The sequence below is a fragment of the Trachypithecus francoisi genome, unplaced genomic scaffold (assembly GCF_009764315.1).
Source record: "Trachypithecus francoisi isolate TF-2019V2 unplaced genomic scaffold, Tfra_2.0 Lachesis_group3, whole genome shotgun sequence".
Taxonomy (NCBI): domain Eukaryota; kingdom Metazoa; phylum Chordata; class Mammalia; order Primates; family Cercopithecidae; genus Trachypithecus; species Trachypithecus francoisi.
The window spans coordinates 3,389,255-3,399,433 of record NW_022681468.1 but is presented as its reverse complement, the minus strand read 5'-3'; positions in this window follow the sequence as shown (position 1 = coordinate 3,399,433).

Sequence of the window (10,179 nt, the reverse complement as noted above, 5' to 3'; positions counted from 1 at the left end):
CCCCACCCTCCCAGGCCCCTTCCTCCCTCACCTCACCTCCCCTCCCCTCCCCTCCCCACCGCGTCCCGGACACTGCGGGCTGGTCCCGCACCCCGCCAGAGCTGCCGGGGTGTGCTGCTGGGGAGCGTGGCGTGGGCAGGACCACGCTGGACACGCGGTTCGCGTGCGGCTGCTCCCAGAGCAATGCGCAGCGTGGGCTGAGGAGCGGGTCCGCGAGGAGATCGAGGCGAAAGCGGCGCCCGCGCTGTTGGAAATCGTGGACGTGGCGGGCGCCGAGCACCTGCTCACGCTCCAGGACCTGGACGTGCGCCATAGCGACGGCTTCGCGGTGCTCCCGGGCGTGTGCAGCGAGTTCTCGTTCCGGGCCGTGAGGCCGCTGCGCTAGCGCCTGCGCCGGCCGTGGGGACCCGGGGCCGTCCCGCTGGTGCTGGTGGGCGCCCAGGCCGACCGGGACGACGAGCGCCAGGGGCTGACGGCTCGGGGCCGCGAGGGGCGCTGCCCGTTCCCGGAGGTCACGGCCAAGAGCCAGCGGAGGGTGGACCAGGTGTTCACGCAGGCGGTGCGCGAGACGGAGGCCCTGGCCCGGCCCGAGGAGGAGCTGGAGTGTTGAGAAGTTTTCTGTTGTCCTCTGGACTCCTTCCAGAAAAAGATGGCCCTGGTGGCAGCCGCGAAGCGCGGGGGAGGGAGTCGCGGACTGGGGCCGCGTTGGGAACCGAGCCTGCCAGGACGCTTCTAGCCCGCGCGCGGCCTCGAGTCCCACCGGTGCCCAGGCCTTGTTCCCCAAGACCCACGGGTGTAGAGCAGGCGCGCAGCCCCAGCGCCCGAGCTCTCAAAGCTGTTTACCCGTCTGTCCTTCGCAGCTTTCCAAGTCACCATAATAGGTAAAAGGCAAGGGCTAACTTCTTAAGTATTTAATCGAGTTCTTTAGGCAGATTCTGCACTCGTAATTACTAAACGTTGAGAGCCCAGGATGAACTAACTATTCGGTGCATTTTTTTTTTTTTTTTTTTTTTTTTGAGACTGTCACCAGGCTGGAGTTCAGTGGCGATCTCAGTGATCTCGGCTCACTGCAACCTCCGCCTCCCGGGTTCAAGCAATTATCCTGCCTCAGCCTCCCGAGTAGCTGGGACTACAGGCACGTGCCACCACGCCGGGCTAATTTTTATACTTTTAGTAGAGACGAGGTTTCACCATGTTGGCCAGGATGGTCTTGATTTCTTGACCTCGTGATCCGCCTGCCTTGGCCTCCCAAAGTGCTGGGATTACAGGCGTGAACCACGGTGCCTGGCCTATTCAGCGCATCTTAAGGCCAGCGATATACAGGATAGTAAATGGAAATGGGAGCGACTACTTCTGTACTTTAACAACAGTGATTCATTCTGTTTGCAGAGTTTTTCTTCTTTAAAAGATGCCTTACTGCTTTAAGCCTGAATGGGCAGAATGTGCTTTCTTCAAATGCAATTTGTGATTATTTTTTTGAACTACCTCGTTCTGATAATTATAGTTTAGATTTGGAGCATTTAGCTGAAGTTTAGATCTTAGTTCCATGCAGTTTCCATCTCATTTTCAGTACTGAATTAAGCAATCACTTTTTCCTTTCTGTATAGTTCTAAATATAGTTACGACCTACTTAGCACAACCTTGCAATTGGATATGTGTCACTGGCAAATTAATTTTGTACGTAAAGAGAGTCCAGTGCTTTAGGTACAAAAGCTGTCAGTTTTGTAATCAACATCTGGTTGACTATGCACATGAAAATGGAGCACAAATAAATTTTTACACTTTGAAATTCTTACCATTTGACTTTGTGAATCACATTTAAAGCACTATGTTCTAAGATTTCTAGATGCTGTCGGATGGTTTTACCATTATTTTTCAGGAGTTTGTTTGTTGTAGAGAAAACTCCAGGAGGTGAGGGGAGAGAAAGCACCCGGTTATGCAGCAGGCATTGCACCTGTGCTGTTAGCGGCAGCTGTCTTCATACTTTGCCTGAATTTCTGGAATTTTTAAATAGTGAAATGGGTATGGAACCCTATGAAGAATAGGTCATCTTTTTGTTGTTTTTTAGCACAGCAAGCTTTATCTAATTTTTTTTTTTTTTTTTTGAGACTTGCTCTGTTGCCTAGACTGGAGCGCACTGGCCCAATCTTGGCTCACTGCAACCTCCATCTCCTGGATTCAAGCAATTCTCCTGCCTCAGCCTCCTGAGTAGCTGGGATTACAGGCACCTGCCACCACGCCTGGCTAATTTTTGTATTTTTAGTAGAGACGGGGTTTTCCCATGTTGGCCAGGCTTATCTCGAACTCCTGACCTTGGGTGATCCACCTGCCTCGGCCCCCCAAAGTGCTGGGATTACAGGTGTGTGCCACCACACACAGCCCTAATAGTTGGTTTTTTTTTGCTTGGTTGTTTTTTTTTTTGTTTTTTTTTTTTTTTTTTTGAGATGGAGTCTCGCTCTGTCGTCCAGGATGGGGTGCAGTGGCCAGATCTCAGCTCAATGCAAGCTCCGCCTCCCGGGTTTACACCATTCTCCTGCCTCAGCCTCCCGAGTAGCTGGGACTACAGGCACCCACCACCTCACCCGGCTAGTTTTTTGTATTTTTTAGTAGAGATGGGGTTTCACCGTGTTAGCCAGGATGGTCTCGATCTCCTGACCTCATGATCTGCCTGTCTCGGCCTCCCAAAGTGCTGGGATTACAGGCTTGAGCCACCGCGCCCGGCAATAATTGTTTTTAAACATAGGAAGTTTTATGACATTTTGGTTTGGGTGTTTCTTCGCCTTGGGTTGGATAACTGTTCTAGGAAAACCAGTAACTGAAGCTCATTCTGGCAAGGGAGGTGGGGGGTGCTGATCACATTCCCCTGCCTCAAGGGAGAGTTGTCCTCACCAAGCTGCTCCCTCCCTCTGCCGGAAAGGAAGCAAAATGCCAGCTGCTTTCTGCTGTGCTCTGGGCTGTGTGAGGAAGTGCAGGGGAGGCAAATGGAAATCAGCAACATCTTGTTCCCAGTTCTGACACCCCTGGTGAGCAAGACCCTGCTGAGTCATGCTGGACAGGATGGGATGGGCCTTACGCAGATGCCACGCTCCACCCTGCTCGGCTGCTGGCCTGTGGGAACGCTTTGGGAGAGCTCTGTGGCCTGGTCCCTCTGGATCTCAAACTCCATGCAGGAAAAAGCACCCCATATTCTCCAAACAAGCCAGCTCCTCCTTTGAACTCCTGATGGCTTCACACCCTCCCACTCCCATCCAGTTGCTCAGCTGTGAGCCAGCTGCCAGCTGCTGGATAGGCCGGAAGACAAGGCAGCCACCTTCCACTCATGTGGGCAACAAAGCCACACCCACCCCTTTCCCCAACTTATACCGTCTCTCCCTCTCTCCATCTCTCTCTGTCTCTCTGCTTTTGTCTGTCTCCCTGCCCAGATGCCTCCCTGCCCATGGGTGCATGCACACACCAGTGGCAGGCCCTGAAAGTACTTCCTCATTGAGTCAAAATAGTAGATAGGTAGCCATGCCAAGTGACAGGGCAGAGAATCGGGCCATCCTCAATAAGACATGAAGATGTATCTCTATTTATTCATCTCCCACAATAGAAAGAGGGGCTCATGGCAATGAGAGTGGACGGCCATAAACTTAACCAAGTGGTAGCCTCAGTCATGGCCGCTGCAGCAGAGGTGGCATCTACTGGAAGAGGTCGGCCCTGGCTGGCACTTGGTGGACAGCCAGCCGAGCTAAAGCATGCAGGCCACGCACAGTGAGTCACTCCTGTAATCCCAGCACTTTAGGAGGCCGAGGCGGGAGGATCACCTGAGGTTGGGAGTTCGAGACCAGCCTAACCAACATGGAGAAACCCTGCCTCTACTAAAAATACAAAATTAGCCAGGCGTGGTGGCACATGCCTGTAATCCCAGCTACTCGGGAGGCTGAGGCAGGAGAATCACTTGAACCCAGGAGGCGGAGGTTGCAGTGAGCAAGATGGTGCCACTGCACTCCAGCCTGGGCAATGAGAGTGAAGAGTGAAACTCCATCTCAAAAAAAAAAATCATCTACTCCCACTGGGGATGGAGGATGGAGGGTATCTGCATTCACCTAGGACAGACAGACATGCACATTCGTGTGCTCTGTCTTCCCCTAAGCCTCCTGAGGTAATCTGTGAAAATGATTTGCTATTCACTTAACCCGGAAAACCCCACAAAATCATGCAAATCAAGAGGTTCAAATCTTCGTGGTCACCTTAAGAACACTTGTGAAACTGCCCAGGCCATCAAGCGTAGGCATATATGAAAAACACTAGGTATCTGAAAGATGTCACTTTAGAGAAGCAGTGTGTGCCATTCCAACGTTACAGTCGGGGAGTTGGTAGGTGTGTTGTAGGGTCCAGCCACACAGGGTCAGTGGGCTTTTCTCCCTGTGTGCAGAGACGAGAGATTGTAGAAATAAAGACACAAGACAAAGAGATAAAAGGAAAGGCAGCTGGGCCCGGGGCACCACTACCACCAAGACACCGAGGCCGGCAGCGGCCCCGAATGCCAGGCTGTGCTGATATTTGTTGGATACAAGACAAAGGGGCAGGGTAAGGAGTGTGAGCCATCTCCAACAATAGGTAAGGTCATGTGGGTCACAAGGTCATGTGGGTCACAAGGTCATGTGGGTCCACTGGACAGGGGGCCCTTCCCTGCCTGGCAGCCGAGGCAGAGAGAGAGGGGAGAGAGACAGCTTACGCCATTATTTCTGCATATCAGAGACTTTTAGTACTTTCACTAACTTGCTACTGCTAGCTAAAAGGCAGGGCCAGGTGTGCAGGATGGAACACGAAGGCGGACCAGGAGCGTGGCCGCTGAAGCACAGCCTCCCAGGAGAGGATCAGGCCTTGGAGAACTGCGGGCGGGTCTGGCTGACGTCACGCCCTCCACAGGAGGTGGAGGAGTCGAGTCTTCTCTAAACTCCCCCGGGGAAAGGGAGACGCCCTTTCCTGGTCTGCTAAGTAGCGGGTGTTTTTCCTGGGCACTGCCGCTGCTGCTAGACCACGGTCCGCCTGGCAACAGGCATCTTCCCAGATGCTGGCGTTACCGCTGGACCAAGGAGCCCTCTGGTGGCCCTGCCCGGGCGTGACAGAAGGCTCACACTCTTGTCTTCTGGTCACTTCTCACTATGTCCCTTCAGCTCCTATCTCTGTATGGCCTGGTTTTCCCTAGGTTATGATGGTAGAGTGAGGAGTATTATAATATTTGAATAAAGAGTAATCGCTACAAACTAATGATTAATGATATTCATAAATAATCATATCTATGCCCTATATCTAGTAGAACTATTCTTATTTTATATATTTTATTACACTGGAACAGCTCGTGCCTTCGGTCTCTTGCCTCGGCACCTGGGTGGCTTGCCGCCCACATGTGCCCAGGTCAAGCAGTGGGGCTGGACACAGGGTTGGTGGCCCAAGAAGAGTGCTGAATTTTTGCTGCACATGCTTAACAATGCAGAGAGCAATGCTGAACTTGAGGGTTTAGATGTAGATTCTCTGGTCATTGAGCACCTCCAAGTGAACAAAGCACCTAAGATGTGCCACCAGACCTACAGAGCTCATGGTGGGATTAACTCATACCTAAAAAAAAAAGCTCTCCCTGCCACATCAAAATGATCCTTACTGCAAAAGAACAAATTTGTTCCTAAACTGGAAGATTGCCCACAAGAAAAAGATATCCCTGAGGAAACAAAAACTTATGGCACAGGAATAAATTTAGCACTAAAATAAATGCAATTAAAAGTTTTTTGTTTTTTTAAAGTGCACTTCGTGATCTTGTTAACTATTCTGGTCTCAATCACTTCTTCTGAAGGAACTTTAAGGTTCTTGACACTCCACAGGACAGTGTGCTGGCTCCTGGTAGCGAAGACATCGTGTTAACCCATCTGATGGACAGAAAGTGCTGCTCCCGTGCCTGGTGATGGCAGGAAAGGAGTCGCTGCGGCAACTGTGGTCACCGGGGGCTTGGATCCTTCGAGGATGAAGGTCTGAGTCATGCCAGAAACCAACAGCCTAGCCCAGCTGCGTTGCTGTCCCAGAGTAAGGAGGGTCTAAAATGAGTGGTGAGAAAGGAGGTGAAGGACACTACTTACAGCCGTGGGATCAGCGGGAGCGGTGGAGACTGTACTTAGACTTGTCCCGCCAACCCTACTGTGTAGTTTCTTTAGAGGGGGTACAACCAACCATCAATGTGAAGAATCAGTCACAGGACAAGGTGGATGCGGGGGCTAAGTGGATCTGAGTCGTGCAAGCAGCAGGCACAGAGTGGGCCTCTTGCCTCAGGGGCCTTTGTCTCTGCTGCTGGCCTTCTCTGGGCAGAGGTGCCTGCTTGGCTAGTGCTGGGGAGCTTGCATCCCCAGGAACAGCCCACAGGAACCTGTGACCATGTACCCCAGTTTCCTGAACCTTGGTGGGGCAATTCAGAGGGAGATCCTGACCTGATACTTTTGATTCTCAGCATCCCTGAGGCCAAATCGCTCCTGCTGTTACTTGATTTGGTTGTGTAAACCAAAACTAAAATTCTAAGCCACCCGACTGACTGAATGGACCCATGGACCCCCTTCTTGGCCAAAGGGACTCAAACAAACCTGAAAAATTAGTTCAGACCGTGATGGGAAGGGAGGCGTCAGACACGCCTTGTTATAAGCCCTCCTGCCTTTGGAGTTCAGGCACAGCTGACCAGCATTACATTAAAACAGAGACCTTGGCCGGGCGTGGTGGCTCAAGCCTGTAATCCCAGCACTTTGGGAGGCCGAGACGGGCGGATCACGAGGTCAGGAGATCGAGACCATCCTGGCTAACACGGTTAACCTCCGTCTCTACTAAAAAATACAAAAACTAGCCAGGCGAGGTGGCAGGTGCCTGTAGTCCCAGCTACTCGGGAGGCTGAGGCAGGAGAATGGCGTAAACCCGAGAGGCGGAACTTGCAGTGAGCTGAGATCCAGCCACTGCACTCCAGCCCGGGCGACAGAGCGAGACTCCGTCTCAAAAAAAAAAAAAAAAGAGACCGACAAACAGACTCTTGGCAGCAATAAGATACCAAAATTCCAACCTGACTCTAATATAGTGTCACATGACAGATAGCAGACCCTGAAGGAAATCAAAGTATTTACCCCAAAATATATTTTTGACATGGTCCTGCACAGCTGTCTCTTGTAGGGGAAATTTGCCTTCTGTAGAGAATCTCCTTCCCTTCCTGGGTCTTTTCCAGAGAGCCTGATAATCTTTGAAAAGTCTCAACAGGAAATATTTGCCATCTATTGCCTCTAAGGGCAGCCACCTATGAGACTCATCCACATAATAAAAACCTTGGTCTCCACAACCCCTTACCTTATATCTTAACCCAGACATTCCTTTCTACTGATGCCAGGTCTTTAGGCAATAACTTAACTCTTTCAACCAATTGCCAGTCAGAACCTTTGGAGCCACCTGTGACCAATAAGTCCCCTGCTTCCAATTGTCCTGGCTTTCCAACCCAACTACTGTATACTTCATACGTATCGACTGATGTCTTGTATCTACCTGAAACTGAAACGTATAAGGCCAAGCGGTAACCCAGCCCCTTGGGGCACGTGTTCTCAGAGCTCCTGAGGCTGACTCACAGGTCATGGCTCTCACATTTGACTCGGAACAAATCTCTTCAAATATTGCACAGAATATGGCTTTTTCTGTCAACAGTGGTGTAAGCAATTAATTTCAAAGGGTAGCAACAATTCCATGCCCTTTGGTTTCTCTGAAACCTCTTTTGCTTCTATAATAGGAAATGTTTATTTGGAAACGCAAGGAATGACGCACTTGATGTTGTGCATGTTGGAACAAGCTGATTGCATAAGATGAGGAGTGGAGGACTATGTCCCAGGGTCTACTAGAGTCTGTGCCCTCTAACCTGGAGGAAGACTTTCAGGACCCATACATGGGGTCGTTCTGTCTTTATAGAACGTGTCCCAGGCGTGTATGGAAACACAACATTGGGAGCAGAGATCGCCTGTGTTTAAGCTGTGGCTATATAGCTAGTCATGACGTTTCTGTGATAGGGTATAGATACATATGTTCAAATTCTCTAGGAGGCTGGGTGCGGTGGCTCAAACCTGTTATCCCAGCACTTTCGGAGGCCAAGGCAGGGGGATCACCTGAAGTCAGAAGCTGGAGACCAGCCTGCCCAACATGGTGAAACCCTGTCTCTACTAAAAATACAAAATTAGCCGGGTGTGGTGGCACATGCCTGTAGTCCCAGCTACTCAGGAGGCTGAGGCAGGAGAATCACTTGAACCTGGGAGGTGGAGGTTGCAGTGAGCCGAGATTGCACCACTGCACTCCAGCCTGGGCAAAAAGAGTGAAACTCTGTCTCAAAAAAAAAAAAAAAAAAAAAAATTCTCTAGGAGATGCCAAGCTGTTTTCCAAAGTATTGTTGTAATTTACACTTTTATCAGCAGCAGAAGAAAGCTCATCGCTCTTCATCCCTGCCAACTTACTCTTTTCTGATTTAAAATTTTTGCCACCCTGATGGGTTGGAAATGGCATTTCATTTTGGTTTAATTTGCATTTCCCTTATCACTAATGCAGTTGAGCATCTTTTCCATTAATTTATTTTCCATTTGTGCTAATTCTGTACATCTCTGTGTATTTCTTTTGCCCATTTTTATGTTTGGTTTTTTATCATTTTTATTGTGTCACAGGATTCTTATGAAAGACAACATGTATGAAAATGTGTATATCTTTTGTCAGTTATACATATTGCAAGTATTTTTGCATAAGTTTACAGTATTTATTGTAATGTAGTCAAATGTATCAACCCTTTCTGTTACAGTTTGCATTTTTGCGCTATTAAAGATATCCTTTCTCTAGAACCGGAAATACCATTTCACCCAGCAATCTCATTACTGGGTATATGCAAAGGATTATAAATCATTCTACTATAAAGACACACGCACAGGTATGTTTACTGCAACACTATGTACAATAGCGAAGACTTGGAACCAACCCAGATGCCCATCAATAATAGACTGGATAAAGAAAACGTGACACAAATACACCATGGAATACTATGCAGTCATAAAAAAGAATGAGTTCGTGTCCTTTGCAGGGACATGGATGAAGCTGGAAACCATCATTCTCAGAAAACTAACACAGGAACAGAAAACCAAACACCGCATGTTCTCACTCATAAGTGGGAGTTGAACAATGAGAACACATGGACACAGGGAGGGGAACATCACACACAGGGACCTGTCAGGGGGTGGGAGGCTAGGGGATGGAGAGTATTAGGACAAATACCTAATGCACGCAGGGTTTAAAACCTAGATGATGGGTTGATGGGTGCAGCAAACCACCATGGCACATGTATACCTATGTAAGAAACCTGCCTGCACGTTCTGCACATGTATCCGAGAACTTAAAGTAAAATAAAAATTAAAAAAAGAAATCCTTTCCTACTCCAGTATATTCCCTTATATTATCTTCTAAAAGTATTGATTTCTGTGAATGGTGGGAAGATGGGATCTATTTTCTTTTTTTCCATACAAATAACTAATTATCCCAGGATCATTTATTCAAAAGTTCATTTCCCTAACCACAATGCCAGCTATTTCATGAGTCAAGTTTCCATATATTTGTGGGTCTATTTCTAGTCTTTCTACTTTGTTTCATTTATTAATTTTTCGATCTATCTCTGTGCCAATACCACATTGTGTTAGCTACTCCAGCTTTGTAATAAATTTTTATTTCTAGAGCTAAGCCTCTCTTCATTTTCTTCTTCAGGAATATGCTAGGTTTTGCTCTTTTATAGTTATTTTTTAATATTATTATTATTGTAGAGATAGGTCTCACTATGTTGCCAAAGATGGTCTTGAACTCTTGGGCTCAAGCGATCCTCCCACCTCAGCCTCCCAAAGTGAGAATTACAGGCATGAGCCACCATGCTTGGCCTACTCTTCTATAGGTAATTTAGAATAAGCTTGTCCATCTACACACACACACACACACCCCTGTTGAAATTTTCATTAGAAATGCTTTCAGTTCTTAATTTGGAAATGGATACTAAAATCCATAAATATGGTCCATCCTTTCATTTACTTAACTCTCTTCTAACATCTTTCAACATATTTTATAATTTTCTCCAAAAACATTTTGTGCAGTTTTAGCTAGATGTATTCCTAG